Below are 24,277 nucleotides of genomic sequence, written 5' to 3'. Positions count from 1 at the left end.
TATACCTCTAAGCAAACGCCCTGAAAAATGTCATGGACACAGCCCAGTACATCACATGTACAACTCTCCCACCTTCGAGAAAATCTACAAGGAACATTGCCGTCAGAGTGCAGTAGAAATGACCAAGAAATGACCAACACTCTGGGCATGCCCCGTTCACACTGCTGCCACCAGAAAGGAGGCAGAGGTGCCACAGAATTAATTTATTTATATATCTTTCTTTTGTTTACATTTCGATCTTCATGAGTACAGTTTACAGTTACCAATAATTAGAACTGCTTGGCCTGAAGGAAAAACAATCTCAGGGCTGTATGTGATGTCAGTATGTACAGGTACCCCCTGACTTGCAACCTATGCGACTTACATCCATCTGCAAATACAAGCACATTTTAAAAAAAATATATTATATATATAAGAATAAAATATAAAATTTACGTGGTTTATGTTGTATTTAACAAACTATAATAGGAATTCAGGACATGCAAGATCCAAAATGTGAACACTTACTTTGTTAGAAGGCATCCCAGGGTCCATAGGCTGGGCATGGCCAGCTTGAATCCTGTGCGGATGCGTGGATCTTTAGTTAGGTTTGCATATTGAAGTTTGGTTGGCACATTTGTGAAAGTTAAGGGCATAAATTCAATATCAACAGGGTGCTTAATTCTTTTAACATTGAATAAACTTGAATTCACAAGAGACCATTCATCCAACAAACAATTGGGAGGCTCCATGGAACATGACTGTGTAATGCAAGGAATACTGAGGGCAGTGAGTAAGCCAGCATTGAAATGAAACCATAACTGTCGTTAGTTTATTTTCTGGAATGGAATCAAGAAAACAGGATGTACCATTTATGCAGAATCCTACCAAAGCACTTGTTCACTGATATGCCATGCAGATTATAATTGACTCAAAAGCAAACTGATTTGCACTGTTACAGGGCTCTCTCTTGCTCTTCCCTCTTGTGGTTGAGGGAAAATGAATGGGGTGAAGTTTTTTGGGGGGCTCGCATTGGAAGATAAATAGACAGGAAATTGAGGGGAGAGAAAGGAAATCAGTGGGGTTGTGGGAAATGTGGGACAGGCAAGACATTGTGTTGGGGAAATCTTTCAACTGCATGTTGCCAATTGGGATGAGTGGGCAAGGGTATGAGCTGAAAAGATACTGGCACAATCATCTGTCATTGAACAGGGGGTGAACCATGATCTGCAATCCCACTGCATGCTACCATAAAAGTCTGTTGAAACAGTGAAATCTTCAATAAATAAAATAAGTCTTTGTGATGTCCCTAAAGATCACAAGAAGAGGTGAGTTGGCAAATCAGCCATTGGGTGTGCACCGCCATTTTATCATTGATGATCTTTATCACTCAGCCCCACACCCTGGCCATCTTTCTTTAACCCTTGATGTCTTGACTTATCAAATACCTGTCAATTTCTGTCTTAAATACACCCAATGACCTCACTTCCACTGCCACCTGTGGCAACAACTTGACCCTCTGGCTAAAGAAATTTCTCCACATTAAATTAATGCCCTTTTATTCTGAAATCGTGGCCTCTTGTCCTAGATTTCCCTTGCATAGGAACCAACTTGTCACATCTAATCTATCCAAGCCTTTCAGAATTCAAAGTGTCTCTATGAGTTTTTCCCCTCATTCTTCTGTACTACGAGTACAGTTCATGAGCTGACAAATGTACCTCATAGGCTAACCCTTTCATTCCTGGCATCATTCTAGTAAATTTTCTATGAACCCTCCTCAATGCTTCCACATCCTTTGTCATGAAAGGTGCCCAAACTGTACATTTTTTTTGTACTTTTTGTTGATAAGTATGCTCAAAAGACAGGTTGTATATCTTAGTTTAAGAAACATTATGCAAAACAGATATTGATAAGTGTGAGTGCTTCTGCATGAGTAATTCTGACACAAAGTCCACAGAATGTACAACGGGCTTTAATTAGCTTAAATGTGTACACAACAGTCTCAGTGTACTGCTGGATCCACCTGTCTGACCATCCCCTAAGGGGCCAGCTCAAGTCTTTATACAGGCCAGTGATTGACAGGTAGCAGGTGGGGCCAGCCTCCCAGGTTGTCTACCTGCAGGTATAGTGGTTGTTCCCTGCAATAGGCTGGTAGGAATGTGGTCAGTGTAGTAGTTGTATCACCATATTCAACCCCTTCTTAAAATTAGTCCTGCGAGGGGAGTGGCGTGGTGTTCTTGGTACTGAGAAGTATCTACATGTTCAGGCAGTCCAATAGTTGTCTGTGCCTCTGGGCCTGTTACAGGACAGGCTCCTGATCAATGGTTGGTAGGGACAGGGCTGCCCGAGGGTCAGCTGGGTCGGGGGTGGCCAGGGTGACCGGTGGCATGGATGGGACGGTGTCTGGCAGAGTAAGGGTGTCTTCGAGTGCAGGGGTACAGATGTGGGCAGATCTGTGTGGCCCTCTGGAGAGGCAGAGAGAGGGTGTTAGCTCCCAGGGGATCCTGGATAGGCCAGGGATACCCAGGGTGGGGGTCTGGGACCCTGCTGGTGCCAGGTCCCTGGATGAGACAGTGTTCTCTCATCCATTGAGGTACCTAAAGTAGGCAAAATTTGTTGACATGGAGCAGGTGCACCTGCTCGACTAGGTAGTTGAATTTGTGGGTCTTCAAGTGTTTACGGAGGAGTGCCGGTCCCTGAGATGTCAGCCAGTTGCCGATTTCCTGGAAAATGAGAAAAGGTGTTCAAGAAGGGTCTGATTGGTAGCTGTGCATAAGAATGACCGTATGGTGTAGGGTGCCTCGGGGAGGGCTTCTTTCCAATAGTTGATGGACCAGCCTTTCAACCTCAAGTCCAAGAGGACTGCATTCCAGATTACCCCATTCTCACTTTCCACCTGCCTGTTGCCCCTGGGGTTTTAGCTAGTCATGCAACTAGCCGCGAGGCCTCACACTGTCAGGTACTGGTGCAGATCCTCACTCATTAAGCTGGACTCTCGGTCGTTGTGGATGAATGCCGTGTATCCGAACATGGTGAAGATCTGCACCAGTGCCTTGATAACAGAGGTGGTGGAGGTTTGAGGGCAAGGGATGGTGAAGGAAAAACGGGAGTATTTGTCCATGATCGAGAGGAAATAGATGTTCTTATTTGTAGAAGGCAGTGGTCCCTTGAAGTTGTGCTGAGTTGCTCAAAAGGATGAGTGGCCTTCACTACATGTGCCAGTGGTGGGTGGAAGAAGCATGGTTTTCACTCTGCACACACCCTGGAGGATTTCTTGGATGTTGAAGAGGAGGTTATGGGACTTAGTGAAGTGGTACAGGTGCATGATACCCGGGTACCAAAGGGTGTCGTGAAGCGCCTGAAGCTGTTTGGACTGCACACTGGCACAGGTCCAGGACAGGGTATCGGGGGAGTCTTTGAGCTTCCATGGCCTATACTGGATGTTGTAGCTGAAAGTGGCTTGCTCGACTCTAGTGCAAAATCATGTCATTTTTGATCTTGACTCTGTGGGTGCTGCTCAATATGAATGCCACTGCACACTGGTCTGTGAGAGGGATGAACCATCTGCCTGCCAGGTAGTGGAGCCAGTTGCAGACTTCTTCCATGATTGCCTAGGCCTCCTTTTCAATGGCAGATTGCTCGAACTCTGAAACATGGAGGGTCCTGGAGAAAAAGGCCATGGATTTTCCCCCTTGGTTGAGGGTGAAACATGGAGGGTCCTGGAGAAAAAGGCCATGGATTTTCCCCCTTGGTTGAGGGTGGCAGCGAGGGCAACATCGCACTCCACCTGGAATGGGGTGATCATGTCCACAGCATATATCATGGCATTAATGCTGTCCTGTCTGATGTGGATGAAGGCTGCTTGTGCCTCCATGGAGAGGCACAATGGGTGAACCTTGTCCGAGGAATGGGGCCCCCTTTGGGAGTAGTAAGAGAAGAGCCCTGGGCACCTGCAGAGGGCATTGAGCCAGTGGGGAAGGGGTAGTTCCATTAGGGGGCGCATGCATTCAGGATCGGGACCAATGACTCCATGTTCCACAATGTACCCTAGGATGGCGAAGCAAGTAGTAATGAACACGCATTTCTCCCTGTTGTAAAATGAGATTCAGTGCCTCTGCTGTCCGGAAAAATCTCTCCAGGTTGGCTTGTGGTCCTGCCGGTCATGGCGAATGATGGTGACATTGTCCAGGTAAGTGAAAGTCATTCTTAGATTATGCCAGTCTACCATGTAGTTCATTTCCCACTGAAATATAGAGACTCCATTTGTGACCCCAAACGGGACCCAGTGGAACTAGTAGAGGCATCCTTCTGCCTCACAGACGATATAAGGTTTATCCTGGGCATGGATGGGAAGCTGGTGGTAGGCTGACTGCAGGTGAATCATGGAGAAAACCCTATACTGAGCTATCTTGTTGACCATGTCAGCGATGCAGGGCAATGGGTGGATGTCCAGCTGAGTGTACCGCTTGATAGTCTGACTATAGTGAATGACCATCCTCGGTTTGCTGCCCTCTTTTCCGACAAGGTGCTGGGCTCTATAACTCCTTCCTCCAGAAGAAGCTGTCTCACCTTAGCCTTGATAAATGCCCTGTTGGCTACACAGTAACACTTGGCCGTTATAGGCTTCCAATCCAGTGTCAGGTAGTTGAAGAGAGATGGAGGATAGGATAGAGAGCCTGCAGGTGGACTGAAATGGTTGCTGGACTTTGGATGGTAAATGGGGCGAGTGGGTCACTGAAGGCAAGGGTGAGGCTTTGGAGGTGACACTGGAAGTCTAGTCCCAGGATAATCAGGGCACAGAGGTTGGGTCTGAACTTTTGGTATGTCTCCCCCCCCTCCCCCCGTTGTCGAGTTCACTAAGCAGCACCCTGGTACTATGATGGAGTGGTCCCGGGCCGCGAAAGTGATAGCAAAGTTCACTGGGTATACTTTGAATTTCAGCGTATGGACCACATTCGGGTGCACAAAGCTCTCAGTACTACCACTATCAAACAGGCATCTTATTACCTTCCCATTGACAGTGATGTCCATCATCAAGTGCCTGAATCCATGAAGGATGTCCTCCATTAGCATGATGGATGCTAGGACTGCCGCAGGGTCTGAGTTTGTGGTGAGTAGGAGCCAGTGGATGCCGTTATGAGTCTGGGGTGAGTCGAGTGTATGGTTTTGTACATACACGTGTCGACCAAGTCTTCTAGTCAGTGAGCTGGGTGAGTTGGATTTGGGTTGGATGGGGGGCGAGCTGGCCCATGATGATGACACCCAGGAGATTCACATGGCATCGGCGTGGTCCAGCGACACAGCCGGAACTGACATAATTGATGCAGGCAGGAGTTGGACAATGAAAGATGGCGGCACCCGTGGTGAGCACACGGTGGTGGGATAGTTCAACAACCAGGCTGGAAGTGACATCATCTGTTCAGGCGGAAGAGGCAGGCGGAATAATGGCACTGCCCAACATTCGCATGTGTGGGTATCCAGGGGATCGAGAAGGGCTCCCAGTTGGTTGCAGGGGACCACAGCATTCCCTGTGGGTTTGGAGAGGCACACTTTAATGAAGAGGCCTTTCTTCCCGCTTTGGGAGTAATGTGAATTCCACACGGGGCACTCCTTTCGGGAGCACCTGTCTGACCCACCCCGGGACCCGATTACTTAAATGGCAGACTGCATCAGTGGCAACGATCGTTTCTTCCACTTGGAGCCCCTCAGCGATAGCTATCATCGGTGTCGACCAGGCCAGAGGTTGGGGGAGGCAGGCATCAAAGACATGGTGAGCCGCAACTTCTAGGGAGCGGACCACCTCCATGATCCTGGCAAAGGAAGCATTATTCTCCTGCAACAGTCTCTTTTGAGTGGCCCTTGACCACAACCCTCAGACGCAGGCATCTCAGATGAAACGCTCCACCTCCCCAGCAGTCACTCCGGCTTTGATCGTGCACAGGCATGCTCGTTCTTGCAGTGCCCCCAGGTAACACAAATATGCCATCTCACCTGATGCTGAACAGGTACTGGGTGTAGAGTATGTTCATCAGGGGCTGGTACACACCTACCAGGATGGATATTGCTGATTTGAAATCCATGCAGTCTCGAATAGGCCGGAAAGCACACGAGCCTGTCATGGTGTGAAGTACCATAAGTTTCTTCTGGTTTGTATTGATGACCTCACCCTGTGTGTGGATGATTGCCTTGATCACATGCTTCCAGAACTCAAAGTATGCTGGAGTGTTTGGGTGTTGAGGGTCGATATCCAGCCTCTCAATGGTGAAGAATTCTCCATGGTCCTTTAATTTTAAGCTAATTAAATTGTGAGCGCTGCTGCACGAATAATTCTGATGCAAAGTCCACAGACTGAACAACAAGCTTTAATTAGCTTAAACTTGAACACACCAGGTCTCAGTACACTCCTGGCTCCATTTACATGGGCTGGTGACTGACAGCAGGCAGGTGGGGCCAGCTTCCCAGGATTATTACCTGCAGGTACAGAGGTTGTCCCCTCCAGAAGGCTGGTAGGCAGGTGGCCAGTGTAGTGGTTGTATCACCAGAATAATATAATTGCAAGCCAAATTTGTGTGATTCATACTATGATGTTCCCAGTTGGCAAGATTTTCTCCAATCTAATTCTGAGCCAATTATACACAAGTTGGGCTGAGGATCTAACCCAGGGAAGTCAGTCTGTCCTGCTTCCTTTGAGTTAACTACAAACAGGCTGACCTCAAGTGGTGAAATTGCAACAAAATGCCTTTTTTTTCTAGTAAAAACATATTCAGCTGTATTAATCAAATTGTAACTTAACTATGTCTAAAATATACTTTTTAAATCATTCTGTTTTAAATTGTTGCACAGATTTGTAGAAAATTGTGTTTGAAGTAAATCAGTTTGAGGGTAAACTTGATTTTTTTTTGCACAAACCTTGTGCATTTTATGAGTGCAGTTCATGCTAAATGTATATTGCTTAAAGAAATCTCTTGGTGCCTGCCAGTGGGTTGATATTGCCTCCAACCGTGCATCTTGGTGCCTCACAGTTCGGCGGGCAGCAACCTCCTTTGAAGAAGACCGCAGAGCCCACCTCACTGACAAAAGACAAAGGAGGAAAAACCCAACACCCAACCCCAACCCACCAATTTTCCCTTGCAATCGCTGCAACTGTGCCTGCCTGTCCCACATCGGACTTGTCAGTCACCAACGAGCCTGCAGCAGACGTGGACATACCCCTCCATAAATCTTCATCCGCGAAGCCAAGCCAAAGAAAGAAAGAATATTGTCACATGTAGTGTAATCTCACCTTCTCACCATGAATTTCATTTGAAAAAATATAGCTCTGGTTGTAACCAAACATGAACATCCATTTGTTTGGTTTTAGCTGACATATATTGAGGTTGTGCTTCCTTGCTATCACATTTGTAACATAGCATTGGTTGAATCTCCGAACCATTTGTTAAGCAGATGACATCAAGAGACTTTGGAAAATTATTTTTTCTTGGTGAAATCCAGAACAAAAGGGCATAAACTTAATTAAGTGTGAAAGAAATGAGAAAATGTGTATTGAAAAAAAATTGGGATTCTCACTCACAAAGTATGATTGGTTGATTAATGTTTTCAGGGTGAAAATTGATTGAATTTTTTACTTGATAAAGATTCAAAGAAAGGCAAATCAGTGGAAATGATTATAAGCCAGCACACAAAAGTGCCTGAGAAACTTCAGCAGGTCCCATCACGTTTATATGGGGCAAAGCTATATAACCAAGGTTTTTTGCCTGAGACATTCAGCAAGGCCTCCTTTGGACACTGTGGGATCCATTCAGTTTCTCCACCACTTTGGTATATTTGACAACAATCACAGTGTCTGCAGACTTTTTTGTTTCACTTTATCTTAGGTCAACCATGTCATAATTGAAGGGCAGGACAAGAAAGGAAAGATGCTTCTTGTTTTTATTCTCTTCCTTTCAAGAGAGGAAGGGAGGTGATTATTTCACTGGAATATTGAATAGTAGTTTGATATCAGTTGGATGGATACTGCACTCACTCAGTTATTTTCCAAGCTTCTGAATGAAGCTGATTTGATTTTTGTGAAATTGTACACCCATTCTAAGAAAATAAGAATGTAAAAAAAGCAAATTATGATAGTATCTCTTGGATGAAATGAGAAAAAAAATCTATATTTTTGAACCGCTGAGATGCGGAAGTGGTTTGATGTCTGAATAGTGCTTTGCAGTGAATTAGTTAAAACATGGTTACATTACAATTAGGCAGGCTCAAAATCTCTGCCACCACTTTAAAAATGTTGGAGAAATGTGGATGCCATATGCCAGGAAATCACTCCTTGTGATCTTATTTTGCAGACGTCTGAATTTATTTAACCATGTAAGTTGGTTAAAGGTCTATTATTAGCATCTGGAAGGGTTTTTGTACAGTTTGCCTGCAGAAACAACGTGTTTTTATACATACAAATCGAAATATTATTTTTCAGAGCCAGTTCTTCACTATATTAACATTTTGTTGAAAAATAACTGATTTAAATCAGCTGATTCAAGTATAAATCTTTATTGTAGAGTATTGTTTGGTTTAAGGATGAATTTTATAATCATTTTCCTATGTAAACTTCCACTTTGATATAATGTGCTATTTAAACATTTGTACATGAATGTTTGTAAACCCCAGTGTCACTGCAAATTGCATTTTTTATTATGTGCATAATTGCCCATTCAGAAGAAATAGTACTAAATTACTTTTTTAAAGGGATGTACAAATAATACAAATGGCGATGGTAACCTTTAAGCAATATTTCCAGAAGTGCCTTCCGCAACTGCATCTGGCCCTGGTTCACAAAGGCATTGAGTAAATCAAGGATTTGTGTGGTAGTCTTGGAACATACCCAGCTATTATTTTCTATCTCTTTGCACTATCCCAAATAATATTGTTTTCCAAAAATTTGGATTCAAGTCCATAAAGCCAACAGAAAAAAAAAGAGCTTACTTATATACTGATACAATGCCTTTTTTAAAGGAATATGTTTTGCATAGTGTTTACTACATGCTTCTGGTAATATTTATTCTGGAATGCACATTGTCTCTTCCCAGGCTTGTTTGTGAATGCCTTTGAATTAAATCTGTCAATTTGATACTGTGGAGGGAAAGGTAGATCCCAGCATATGAACTGTACCACTGTGATGTAAGAGATTTACAGACTTTATTCACTCCATTCTATGCAGGTGGCTATCAGAACAATTTGAACAAACAATAGTTTATCTCTAACTTCACTAAGTTTACAATCCATGTACAGCTTCAATTTTTTTTTCCAGCATCAGCGGCATTCATAAATTTTGGAATATTAATGTAAAGAGATGATTAATACCAATAGGTCAAGTAATCTCTCGAACCAGCTCTGCATTTAATAATATCATACTGATCTAATTTTGACCTCAACACTATTCTTCTGCTCTATCCTTACAAACTTTTACCTTCTTATAGTCTGAATGTTTGACAGACTCCATTTAATTGCTCCACATTCATAATTCTCTGGGATAAATTTTTTAAAGGTTCTTGATGCAGGGAATTCTTTCTTGACATCACATGAAATCAGTGACTCCTAATTCTGAAACTATTTCCCTGAGCTATTGATAGTATCAACCTTTTAATTTTTTTAATATATAATTTAGACATACAGCACAGTAATAGGTCATTGTGGCCCTACGAGTCTGTGCCTCCCAATTTACAACCTATGCCCTAGTACGTTTTTAAAGGGTGGGAGGAAAGTGCAGCCCATGGAGAAAAACCTATGCAGGCACTGGGAGATGAGATTTGGACCACAGTCCGGTGTGGTCCCAATCACTGGCACTGTAAAGGTGTTGCACAATCTGCAACGCCAACCTTGTTGCCCTGATGTCAGCTCACTTGCTTCCAAACTTCAATTTATATAAAATCAATGCTTAGCCTTTCATCACAATTCTATTCCCTTCATCCCATGAGCCAACTGATCAAACCTCTGCACACTCCCTCCAATCAATCAAACATGGAGATTAAACTCTCTACATTACTCCAACAGGGTGCAAAGTTGCATTAAAACTCTCCTCTTTTAATTGTCCACATTCAATTAATCTCCCAAATTATATGCTTTACTATACTCATTTATTGTGCATCATGTACTTGCACACAGACATCCATTTGTACCAGAGTATTTTATAGTATTACTTAATGTTAATAAATATTTTCTTTTATCATTCCTTTACTCCCAAATTTAAAAAAAAATCACATTCTTCCCCCCCCCCCCCCCCAACCACCACCATCATGTACTGCACAATGAATTGGATCTGACTCACGAGCTTAAGGTACAGAAAACATAAGGAGGCAATAATCACAGTGTGATAGAATTCCTTCTGCAGTTTGAGTGGGAAAAGTTAAATCAGATCTGTGAGTACTAGAGTTGAGCGAAGGTAATTGCAGAAGTAGGAATGAGGAGCTGGTCAAAAAATGGAAGGGGACTTCTGCAGGAAACACAGGAAAGTAGCAATAGCAGGAGATTCTGGGCGTCATTCAGAAAATGCATGATCATTTCATTTCATGAAAGAATTCCTTTCTTTTTAAAAATATTTTTATTGAGTTTAACATAACGATCCCATATGCAAGTTATATTGATAAAACAAAGCAATATGATAACAAATCCATATGATGTAATTAAAATAAATGCACAATATGACAAATTTTAAATTTCATTCATAATTTTTAAATGTGTTTGTTAAAATAATTATGCAAATAGATCAGTTAAATAATAGACCTCATTATAACATAATATAATATCCAAATAAGAGATATAATCTAGGATAATCATAATTAAACCCGATAAATTCAGAATATGAGATAGTACTCAGATTGTAATGATCTGCCAAAGACTTTACCTCTTCTTTATTTGACCAGAGTTCTGGTGTTAAACCCAAATATAAAGATTTTTTTTTGTTATCCAGAAAAGAGTTTATAGTAGGGCAGAACAGAGATCCCGATCTTATTGAAGTGAGAGATAAGGCTCTCTCTAATAATGCAATTAAGTAAGTGCCTGTGGCTATTATTTCAAGGAAGATATTTTGATGAACAAGTGGCGACCAACTGATATCCATGCCAGTGAAGAATGGAGAGTTGTTCACCAGGATGTAGTTCCTAAAGCCTAGAGGGATGAAATTTTAACCTTGGCCCATAGCACACCCTTTGGTGGTCATCTTGATATAAGGAAAATAATGTATTAGATTATGAAACAATTCTATTGGCCTAATTTAAGAAAAGATGTTGTGATCTTTTGCCGGACATGTCACATTTGTCAGGTTATGGGTAAACCCAATCAGAGTCCCTCAGTGAGTCCATTACAACCCATTCCTTCTTTTGATGAACCCTTTTTAAAGTTATTGTGGATTGTGTTGGTCCATGCCCAAGACAAAAGCTGGGAATGAGTATTTGTAAACTATCACGTGTACAGTCTCCAGGATTCCAGAAGCAGTTCCACTTAGAAATATTAAAGCTAAAGCTGTGTCAAAGCTCTTATAAAATGTTTCAATTTAAACAGTTTGCCTAAAGAGATACAATCAGATTGGGGAAGTAATTTCATGTCAGGGCTATTTCAGCAGATAGTTTATAAATTAAGAGTTAACCAAATCATGTATTCTGCATATCATCCAGAATTTAAAGGACCATTGAAGTCCATTCAACTTCCAAAACCATGATGAGGACCTATTGTCTTGATAATGAGATGGACTGGGATGTGGGTGTCCATTTGTTTTTTTTTATTATTTGCAGTAAAAGAATCTGCACATGAATCATTAGGCTTTAGCCTTTTTGAGCTGGTGTTTAAACATCAAGTTAGAAGACCTTCAGTTTTGTTGAAGAAATATTGAGGTAATGAGGATGTGCAGTTGAATTTGTTAGATTATGTTTTAAAGTTTAAAGATCATTTGCAGAAAGTCTATAAATTATCTCAAGAGAATTTTAAAATGGCTCAAGGCAAAATGAAGGTCTGGTATGATAAAAAGACCAGGGTGAGAACTTTTAAACTGGGGATAAAGTGTTAGTCCTTTTCCCAACAAAATACATTCCCCTTAGAGCTAAATTTTCAGGCCCATTTGAGATAGAGTCAAAGGTGAATGAAGTCAGCTACCTAGTTAAAACACCTGATTGAAGATGTAAAACATAGAGTTGCCATATCAACATGTTCAAAACCTATTTTGAGCACTAGGCTTTCAGCAAGGAATAGCCTTCACCAGCAGTATTGGGTGTTGATAGAACTAAGGAGTCCACGGACCATGAGATAGTGCAAGTTGACTCTTGTGAGGGTCACTTCAAACAAAACATTGCCCCAGTTAATCTGTCTACTTCAATTGCTTTTCAGAATTTGGATGCTAAGTTGACTCATCTTCAGGCCCAGGAAAATGAGCCAGTAAAACAGCTACTCTTAAAATTTAGGACCCTGTTTCCAGATGTGCCTATGATAACTTGAGTAGCTTGTCATGATGTTGATGTTGGGGATGCAAAACATATCAAACAACATCCATATTGAATGAATGTTGAAATGTGCAGACTGGTTAATCAAGAGATTGAATATGTGTTAAAGAATGGTATTTTTAGATGTTCTACTTCACATTGGAGTCCACCTTGTGTCTTGGTGCCTAAACCAAATGGGACAGTTAGATTTTGCATTCATTATAGGAAAGTTAATGTGGTAACAAGTTCAGATGTTTACGGATGATTGTGTGGACAAGGTAGGAAAGGCTAAGTCTCTTACAAACATGGACTTATTAACTGGTGTGTTCCCTTAACAGACAGAGTGAGGGAAATTTATCCATTTGTGATCTCATCAGGGTTATACGAATACCATATTTTACCATTTGGAATGAAAAATGCTCCATAGACATTTCAAAGAATGACTAATTCTGTGATTCAAGGTTTAGAGCATATGATGATTTGCTTATGAGGAATGACATCTTGGAAGCCCATATTTCCGAGTTAGAGAAATTGTTTGACAAATTTTCAAAAGAAAACCTAACTATCAATTTTGCTAAAAGTGAATTTGGCCACACTACTGTGACTTCACCTGGTTATGTTGTTGGACAACGCAAGTTGGTGCCTGTTCAGGCAAATGTTCATATGATTTTTGAGTTTCTCATTCCCATGGGTAAGTAAGCTGTTAGGAGGTTTTTGCTGACATCACCCTTCCTTTGACTAACCTTCTGAAGAAAGATGAAAAGTTTGTTTGGACACAACTTTGTCAGGAAGATTTGACAGACTGAAAGCTATTTTATGTCAACAGCCTGTGCTTAAGTCACCTGAGTTTGAAAAGTCATTTTCTTTAGCGGTAGATGCTAGTGAAGTTATTACAAAAGAATGGTTGCAATGATATTGACCATCCAGTGGCTTACATATCCAATAAATTCAAAAGACATCAAAAGAATTATTCTACCATAGAGAAATAATTATGTGTTTATATATGTATATATATATGTGTGTGTGTGTGTGTGTATGTATATATGCATGTATAAAGGTAGATGTGTGTGTGTATAATATGTGTTGGTCTGTATATATGTACAGTACAGTATGTCTGTGTGTATGTATATATACTGTTCATATATATACCCGCTCCCACCCCACACACACACACACACACACACACACACACACACACACACACACGCACGCACGCACGCACGCACACATACACACACGTGCACGCACGCACACGCACACACACACACACACACATGCACGCACGCACGCACACGCACACACACACACACACACGCACACACACACACACACACACACACACACACACACACACACACACACACACACATAGTATTTTAGTGTATGTGCTACGTGAGTGTGGAGAAGAATGAGCTGCTCTGGCTATCATACTTATTTGGGCCCCTGATGCGGATGTCGTGACCCCACATCATTGGTGTGCTGGCCAAGGATTGGTCAGTGTTCCCACCAGAGTTCTCCATCTTTTTGCCAGGTGTAGATCACCTGGGATGATGGGCAGTGTCACCCCCAGGTCCACGTGTTCACTACGTTCATCGGCCATTTTGCAGCCCAGTCCGTGTCTCTGCATGTGGGCTGTGACATGACCCCCCCCCCCCACAGAACCGGTGACCAGACCATGGTCTGTAGCCTTATGTGGCCTTCCCCTACATCGCAGGGAAGGAGTGGAGACCTGCTCAGTAGAGTAAGATATGCCGGTTTCAGGCAGTCAATGGTAAAAGTCACCTCCTTACCTCCAATGTCAAGGGAAGGTGGAACCATTTTCTCTAATGACCTTGTAGGGCCCCCTGTAGGGTCATTGTAAGGGTGGTTTGTGTGCTCCCCTTCTCACAAATGTACTGGCAAGTCTTTAGGACTCTTGGGATGCTATACTTGAGCTGGCCATGTGGTGAAGGTTGCCATGTGACCGAGGACCTCAGTTGTCTCTGTAAGTTCTCGAGGATTGCTGTGGGGTCTTCCAGGTATTTATCAGGGTGGTGGGTGGTGGGTGGAGCAGGAAGTCCCTGGGGATGATCAAAGGCATATTGTAGACCATCTTGGCTGCCAAGGCATTGAAGTCCTCCTTCGGTGCAGTATGAATTCCTACAGGACCCAAGGCAGTTCACCCACCCAATTGGGATCCTTGAGGTTCCTGTGGAAGCACTCCACCAACCAATGGGTCTGAGCATGATATGCTGTGGTGTGGTGGAGCTGCGTTTCCAGAAAGTTAGCCAACAGTACCTCGAGCCCAGAGGCGAATTTTGCCTCCTTGACCAAGGAGTGGTGCCCTAGGACACTGAATCGGGACACCCATGTGTCAATGAGTGTCTTGGCACACATTTCTGTGGTGGTATCATCCAGCGGGACCGCCTCCGGCCAACTCGTGGAGCATTCAGCCATGGTCAAGTGGCATCTTACCCCATGGGAAACTGATAACACCCCATTAAGTCAATGTATACATGGCTGATTTTGTGCTGTACTGGCTCAAATGTCGGTGTGGGCAGTCTTGTGTGAATCTGCACTTTGGAGGAGGACTGATAGTTCATGCAGGTCTTGGCCCACTGGCTGATCTGTTTATGGAGGACATGCCAGACAAATCTGATAGCCACAATTTTGACCAGATTGTGGATGGCCTCAAAATCCTGATGTCTCCTCATAGCCAGGATGATGGGGTGGGGTCTTCTGATAGAAATATCGCACAACAATGTCAGGTTACCTGGGCTAACGGGGGCATCCTCCACTCTGAGACCAGAGACAGCTATTCTGCTGCTGCGCTTTGGCAAAGGCCATGTAATCAACCCCTTGGCATGTATTGACTCGATCATGGGGCGTGACAGAGTGTGGGCTACCACATTGTTTTTCCCTGCATTATGTTGAATATCTGTGGTAAACTTGGACAAGTAGGACAAGTGACTCCCTTGTTGGGTTGACCACAAGGGTCCGATACCTTATGGAAGGCAAAAGTCAGCGGCTTGTGATCAGTGAACACCCTGAATTGCCAGCATTCCAAAAAGTAACGGAAATGACTTACCACCAGGTACAGTGCTAACAGCTCTCGGGAGAAAGCACTGGGGGTTGGCGAGCAAAGGTGCCCGCTGAAAAAGGACAGGGTTGCCACTGGCCCTTGATGAGTTGTTGAAGCACACCCCCTACCACTGTGCTGGAGGTGTCAACAGTTAGGGCGGTAGGTGCGTCCAGTCTGGGATGGACAAGGAGGGTGGGATTTGCCAGCATATCTTTGGCATTCTGGGACACCCTAGAAGACATCATCTCAGGTAATGTCTTTTGCCTTGCCTGTCATCACTGTGAAGTTTGCAAGCTCAAAAATCAGCAAACCAGATTTGCGTCATTGATGTAAATCACAAGTAAATTAGATGCATCACAAATCAGCACAGTTGTGTCTATGATCCATGCAAATAAAATGCCATGCAAATGTAATCCTTGTACATAAATAGCCTAACATGAAGTGCAAATACATTCAACTGTGTGACAAACAAATAAACCTCACTTCTAAAATGTTGGAATTTAATCCAGTGTAACTTGAACTTGAGCATAAATTAATCTTCAATCTTTTGGCAACAATTGTGTCCAGGGCTCTTAGTTCTTGAGATTTATCTTCAGGCATTATGCTGTAACAAGTCTGAGGTGGGTCCATTACACTAAAACTTATCAAAGGAATGGAATCTGCAAACTCATTCTCTGCTAATAATATCACGTTACTCTCAGTAAACCTTTCCTTTGTACTTGTCTAGTAAGTATATTGGGCAGCTCAGTCAACACAGCAGTCGAGCATCACTACTACAGGTTGAACCTCTATTATCTAGCATTTTGTGGTCCGGCAACTCCCATTAACCGGCATGCTTTGAATCTGACATCATTAGAACAAACACCTTACAGACAGTGAGGTACTGAAACCCCAGTCCCTGTAAAGGTTGAATCTGCCGTAATCTGGACCAGGGTTTGAGTCTTGCTCTGTCTATAAGGAGTTTGTACTAATGTCCCGATCGCTGGACCTGTAAAGCTTTGCGCTAACTGCTATGCCAACCAGGCCGCCCCACATTATTATTCTGCCTTTGATATATTTACATAGGGGGTCCATTAAGGGTAAGTTTTTTTTTGTTTTCTGGCATTTTCTGTGGTCCTGCTATGGCCATGTCCCAGCATCACCAGATTAAAGAGCTCCAACCTATACATCAACAGTGACTTGGGTTTGAATTCATCACTATCTTTAAGGATTTTCTACATTCTCCACATGACCTGGATGGGATTCACCCAGGTGCCCTTGTTTCCTCCCACCCTTGGAAACATATGAGGATAGTAGGTTAATTGGGTCCAATTGGGCGGTATGAGTTTCAATGACCGGAAATCAGCTTCTACCGTGTAGTAAATTAATTTATTTCAAAAGCTTGGCATCCTGAATAATTTTGCAGCCAACACAATATCTCTGAACTGGTGCTGAAATTGGAAAAAAAAAGCAATAACTGGAATGTAAGCCAGACTGAAGGGCCATATTCTTTGCCTCAGGAATGCCAGGAGCATTCAGCAACAATAAAAGCAGAGATGGTTGGAAATACTCTGTAGGTATATGGTGGTGGATCATTGAAATTGATTGGCTGAGATTAAAGCAAATTTTAGATGCAGAGGATAGCAGAGAATGTGAAAGGGTGGAAAACGAGAGAACTTAAATGGCAAAAGGCATGGAAGTGTAAAATGAAAAAGGAGGGATTAGGGGGCAAAAGTAAGCCTAGATGGGGCATAAAATCAGGTTAATTAATTGGAATATCTTGAGGTACATGACAAGATTGCTGGAAATATCCAATAAAAATACCAAATATATATATTTTTTTATGTTGTTGAATCCAGAAGGCAAGCTGGAAAATAAAGTGCCATTTTTTAAGATGATCGAGACACTAAATTCTGGTTATTACATGCAAGCTGTGATATAAAGTAGAGGGAGAACAATTGCACAGTAATTGACATCAGTGCTTTCTAATGACCCATTATCTGAACCAAGATTTGTTCAAGCATAAACCTGGGAAGGGAGTGGTAGAGAAACTCAGCAAGACAAGCAACACCTATAGGAAGTAAAGAATAATCAATGTTTCAGGCCTGAGCTTTTTGTCAAGTAATGAATAAAAAGGAAGGGGAAAGCGGGAGGAGAGGAGAGGAGGGAGGATCTTTTTTGGCAGGCTTTGGTAGAGAGCTTTGGGTAATCTTCACACACAGACATCCAAACGTGAAGTGGAATTACAGTAAGAAATTTGCTGGGAGAGATAAAAGAAGACAGGCAGCTGGGTGAGAAGTTGATTTTTTTTTACTGGTCAACTCTCCAGCTATGCCTCAGGTAAAACTTGAAACATCCAGCCAAATATTTGATGGGGAGAAGAAGTCAAAGTTTGGATAGCTCTGATTTTTTTCCTTAATCCTGGATCAGACATTTGCTCAGGACCCTGCTGGATCTGCTTTCCTCCATTTTTTTTTCCCAAGAGGAGATACTGTGCAACAAATGGCTGACGTCAAAGACAGGGGAGATGCTCTTCGAAAAAATCTTCATTTGGATTATTCAGGAGAGGTGCTCACAGATATGATGGGTTGAATGACGTATTTCTGACTCATGCTCATGTAAGCTATGAAGCAAGCACAGAAAAGTAGTATGGAGGGCAACATTGGGGCAGCAATAACCTTTCTGACAGGCAGGGAGAAAATGGGGTCCCCTCATGTCTTTTCTGTTTTTTTGCCCTCACCTTCCCTTGCCCTCTTGACAAATTTCATGTCAATCAGGCTCATCCCATTTGGTGGCATTTAGCCTGAACCATTCCTTACCATTTAGTTCTCTAAATGTCTTTTGAACATGCCAACTGACCCTGCTTCTACAACTTCCTCTGGCAGCTCATTCCATTTGCCCAACACCCTATGTGTGGAGAGGGTGCCCCATTGATCCTTTTAAATCTTTCCCCTCTCACCTTCATTCTAACCCCTTAAGTTTTAAGTTCCTCTGGACTGGAAAAAAGCTTATGTCTGTTTAATTTATTTTTGCAATCATGATTTTATAAACCTCCATAAGCACCCCCCCCCCTCACCTACCCCCCACAGCTTTCATATGTTCCAGGAGGGAAAAAAATACAGTCTTTCATTATAATTTATGTCTGCCAGTCCTGGTAACATTCTCATGAATATTTTCGGCACACTTTTCAGCTTCATGGTATTTTTTTCCTATTTCTGGGTGATCAAAACTGAGCAGAATGCTCCAAGTGCTGTCTCACCAACAGCTTGTCCAGTTGTAAAAATAAAATGATTGACATGCCCCTGGATGTATGGCAAACATCACCAACGTTTCCATTCAGATGTGGTCTAAAAACCCATAGAAGCTCTTTCTGTGGAAATTTTGTTTCTTGTGCTTAAAAGAAGAAACTTTGTCCTTGGTGCACTTGTGTTGATATGATGTCGATAAGAGAAATGCCAGGAAGATCAGACATGATGCATTGCTGCCTTCTGGGGAATTAAGCCTGAATCACTTGAAAAGAAATCCCAGCTTGGACTTATTCATGTGTAGCAGATGTATATTATTTCAAAGAAAAGGAACCGGGATTATGTTATTGGTTGTTGAGTTCTGCTATTATTTTGCTCTCTGTGGGCCTTTGCAGAGCTGCGTCGTCATTACAGGAGTTTTAACCTTAGATGTTGAACTCATTAGGCAATTGCTAAAATGAAGTTCAGAAAAAAGAGCCAGTTAACCTGATGCTGCAAATTAGGTGCAAATTATATCCATTTTGGTATAGCGCATAAGGGACCTGCATGGTGAGGTCAGGAGCTCTGACTCTGTCCAATATGATAACATTTGATTCATAATAAAGCACTTATCGCAAAGCAGTCAGTGACTATTTCAAATAGTGGTGATAAAGAGAGCACGAGTGTAGCAATTAAATGTATTCTTGTCTCTGACTGTTATTTGCTTAAAAGCACAGCACAATCAAAAAGATGACATTTCAAATGCCATAAATTATTTTGGACGTTGAGTAATTTGCTGCATAGCTGCAAAAATGTTATTTCTCACTCAGAATTATTAATTTATTGTCTCTTCATGACACCTTCATAAATCAATCTCAACATCAGGTTTATCTGGAAAATACTTCTACTTTTTTTAAAAAATGATTAGATTTGAAGATGTACTATTTTACCTCATTAGGGATGATTTGGACATCAGGTGATAAGCTCTACCCAAACACTACTGATGTCTGCAGGTTACTCAGCATCAATAGGCAGGAAAAAGCAATGGATATTTTGCAACCTACCCCTTCCTCAGGAAGGTTGAAAATCAAGCAAATGTCTGAATAAAAAAGTCGGGGGAGGGGGCTGTTGGTGAGAGGAGAAGTGGATGGAAAAAGTGGAGGAATACAGTCTAACAGGTGAATGCATGTGAAAAGGTGAAGTTAAGAAAGAAGTTGTGATACTCTCTATCAATGAGTCCAAAGCCATAGAGTGAGGAACGATAGGTCTTATTACACTTTAGACTTGTAGCTGGCTTGATTCCAAGTGCTTGACTGAGGACAGGGAGAGGGAGATCGACCTTTATTTCAGGGTCACAAGGGGAAGAGTTACCAGAGAGCAAGTCACCAGTGGGGGACAAGCCAATTACCCATTGACAGTCATATATACACATACTTGTATCACCTTATTCACCTCCTCTTTTAAAACAAAATCCCACCAGGTTAAAAGTCCTAGAAGCTCAGCTGGTCGGGTGGTCTCCTTTGCCTCTGCGACCAGCACAGTTCCATTGGTGGTACAATGGTCGGCTCCATTGTCAGTCATGACTTGAGGCTGGGGAGGGAGGGATGGCTCCATAGGAGGTAGGCTTGGCTGTATGTGGTCATGGTGGTCGGAGCAGCTGGAGTAAGGTCTAGGGTGTATGGCATGGTGGGTGGAGATGGGTCACTGACCTGCACCAAGTCCCTGACAGGGGCAGTATGGGTGTAGGCAGAACCTGGGTTGAAGGGGATGGGGAGAGGGCAGGGGTCTCCAGCACACGCTAGGTCCTGGTCAGGGACCATGTCCTCATGTCCATCCAGGTACACCACTTAGGCATACTGAGGGTTGGCGTGCAGCAGCTGTATCACTTCAACCAATGGGTCAGACTTGTGATCCCTCGCATGTTTCCACAGCAGGACTGGTCCCGGGGAGGAGAGCTAGTGTAGCAGTGTGGTTCCAGTTGCTGACTTCGTGGGGAAAGAAAACATGCGTTCATGTGTGGTTAAGTTGGTAGAGGGGCATAGCAGAGATCGGATGGCATTGAGTGTTTCTGGCAGGACTTCCTGCCAATGGGACACAGGCAGGCCCTTGGATTTGAGAACCAGGAAGTTTCCAAACTGCGGTGTTTTCTCTCTCTACCTAGCTGTTTCCCCAGAGGTTGTAAATGGTTCTCCAACTAGTGGCAGTGCCTCTAGCAACAGGAACTGCACCAGTTTGTCTCATAAAAGAGGACCCTGATCACCGTGGATATAATTTGGGTACATGAAGAGGGTAAAAATGCTGTGGAGGGCCTTTATGATGGTGGCTGAGGTCATGTCAGGACAGAGGATGGTAAAAGGAAATCTGGAGTACTCATCAATGACATTCAGGAAATAAACATTCCTGTTGGATGAGGGCAGGGGCCCATTGAAATTGATACTGAGTCGTTCAAAGGGAAGTGTGCCCTTTATAAGGTGCAATTGTCAAGCCAGAAGAACTGTGGTTTGCATTCTGCGCAGACCCGACAGTGTCTGCTCAACAACCTGACATCCTCAATGGAGTAGGGAAGGTTTCTGGCTTTCATGAAGTGGAACAATCTTGTGACTCCAGGGTGGCAAAGATCATCGTGGAAGTACTGGAGGTGGCCAAGATGTGCACTGGTGTACGTCCCCCATTATAGGGCATCTGGGTGATCATTGAGCATGCCCGGCTGGTATAGGATGTCATAGTTGTAGGTGGAGAGCGCGATTCTCCACCTCATTTTTGATCTTAAACTACAATTTGGTACTCAACATGAACACAATGGCTTATTGGTCCATTAGTAGAGTAAATATCTTTCTGCCTAGGTAATCATACTTGTGGCATACCGCCTCAGTGATGGCCTGCACCTCCCTCTTGACAGAAGAGTGCTGTGTCTCAGGGCCGTGAAGGGTATGGGAAAAAAATGCTACTGGTGTGTCTGCCTGGCTGAGGGTGGCGGCCATTGTCAAGTCAGAGGCATCACTATCCACCTGGAATTGATGAATTCATTCACGGCATGGATCATGGCTTCGGTGATGTCCCCCTTGGTCTGGGCGAAGGCTGTCTGGGCTTCTGCCGATAAGGAGAAGGTTGTGGATCTTACCGGGGGTAGTCTTTATCAGCATAGTTGGATGGCCTTTGAGGATAATAGGAGAATAACCCCAGGCACCTTGAGGTTGGGCAGGATAGGGAGTTTCATTAAGACTGCATGCATCTGGGGTCGGGAGCAATGGCACCGTGTGCCATGACATATCCAAAGAGGACCAGGCAGGTTGTGCTAAACACACACTTGCCCTTGTTGTAGGTCAAGTTGAGAGACTTGGCAGTCTGGAGGAATTTGGCAAGGTTTGCGTTGTGGTCCTGCTGGTCATGGCTGCAGATAGTGACATTGTCTAGGTAGGGGAACAGTTTGTGTTTGTCCACCATCCGATCCATTTCTCTCTGAAATACGGGGACATCATTGGTGACTCAATAGGGTACCCAAAGGAAGTGATAGAGCCTGCCATCTGCTTCAAATGTGGCATACTGGCAGTCTCCTGGGTGAAGGGGATGTTGGTGGTACACTGACTTTAGGTCATTGGTGGAAAACGCCCAACACTGGGCAATCTTATTGACCATGTTGGTGATCTGGGGAAGGGGGAATGCTTCCAGTTGCATGAAGCAGTTGATTGTTTGAATGTAGTCAATCTCCATACAGTGTTTACTTCTGCCCCTGACCCCCATGACTTGTGCTCTCCATGGGCTGGAGCTGTACGCTATAACTGCCTCCACCAGGAGTCATTGCACCTCGGACTTTATGAATGCCCTGTCCTCAGCACTGTAGCATTTTTTCTTAGTGGCTTTGGGCTTACAGTCTAGGGTCAGGTTTGCAATCAATGATAGTGAGGTTATGCGGAGGGACCGCAGGCAGGGGATGGCTGCCAAGTGGAGGTGGGGGGGGGGGTTTCCGTGAGCTGGAGGTTGTGTACAGTGAAGAGTGGTTGGGGCCCCCCCGAATGCCATCATAATACTCCTAAACTGGTCTTGGACGTCCAGCCCCAGAAGAATCAGTGCACAGAGTTGAGGCATTAAGAGCAAATGGAAATTTTCATTATGTTCAACCCCGCACTGTTAATGATGCAATAAAATACCCATGGATCTCGGCAGATTGATCCTTTGTGGCCATTGATATCATGCCACTCATTGGTCTGACGGAGAGAGAAAGATTGTGAGCAGTGTCTGAGTGGATGAAGCTTTCAGTCCTCCCACTGCAGTTAATTCATGTCCCATTTACCTTAATCTCCATCCTCAAGTGGGTGAGCATTGTCCTGATCGAAGATTATGTATGCCAGTACTGGGTCACAATCGCTGTAGGAAAGGAGCTGTTTTGGTAAGATGATGGCCCACATGTTGACCACACGGTTGCACCAGGAGAGATGGATGAAAGAAGGCGGAACTGATGTCATCCACGACAGCAGAAGTAGAGTTGGGTAAGAAGGCAACCACCAGATTGTGATCAAGCAGTTTGAGGCCGGAAGTGAAGTCGTCACTCCGGGAGGAAGTGAAGTTGAATTTGATGACCGACCCCTGGGGGTGCATGCCGCACTGTTCCGCAGGGAAAGTTTTGACTTACATACTCACTCATAATGTCCTTTCTTTTTACATCCTGAGCACATGGTTTCTCTCACCAGGCAGTGTCACCAGGGGTACTTCTGGCCACAGAGGTAGCACTTTGGGTACTTGGCTGTCGTGGTGGCATTGGCAGTGAGGTTGGGGCCCTGTAATGTGGTGTTCTGTGATGTTGTGTCCCAAAATCCTGCACCAGCAGCCCACACGTGGAGGGCCCATTGCCGGCAGCAATGGATCCAGCATGATGGTGGGCTGAATCTAGAGTCTTAGTGAGCTGGAGGACTCTACAACAGAAGCCTCTCTTCCTCTAGCAGTCACTGATGGATGTATTTGGACCTCACAGATCAGCTCATCCACATACTGGTCTACTGGGAAAGGACCCAAAAAATCATGCAGGGCCCAAAAGAAATCATCCATGGACTCACCAGATTGCTGTTTCCTCGAGGCCATGAGGTACTGTTGTAGACTTCATTTATCCATGATCTATAGAGGTTGTGGAGCTCGGTCATGGCTGTGGGGTAAATCATGCAGGCTCTGATCACCACGTAAACATGGCAGCCAATCCTCACTCACAGTAGCTTGAGTTTCTTCTCATCAGAGTTCTTGGGGTCCTCAGAAGCTTTCAAGAATTCTGTGAAGCACTCGATCCACTGCTTGCACAGCTCTGGGGCTCTGGGCATCTGTGGGTCTGGGTCTAGCCTGTCAGGTTGCAGCAGTTTGTCCATCCTGTGTGGAAGATTTAAAGTGTAATAAATTGATACGCTCTATCAATGACTCCAAAGCCGTAGAGTGAGGAATGATAGTCTTTATTACACTTTAGACTTGTAGCAGGGGTGATTCCAAGTGCTTGACTGCGGACAGGGAGAGGGAGGTCGATTTTTATTGCAGGGTCACAAGGGGAAGAGTTACCAAGGAGTTAGTCATCAGTGGGGAACAGGCCAGCTACCCAT

This window comes from Narcine bancroftii, chromosome 7 (genome assembly GCF_036971445.1).
Source record: "Narcine bancroftii isolate sNarBan1 chromosome 7, sNarBan1.hap1, whole genome shotgun sequence".
NCBI classification, from domain to species: domain Eukaryota; kingdom Metazoa; phylum Chordata; class Chondrichthyes; order Torpediniformes; family Narcinidae; genus Narcine; species Narcine bancroftii.
This window is presented reverse-complemented; position numbering follows the sequence as displayed.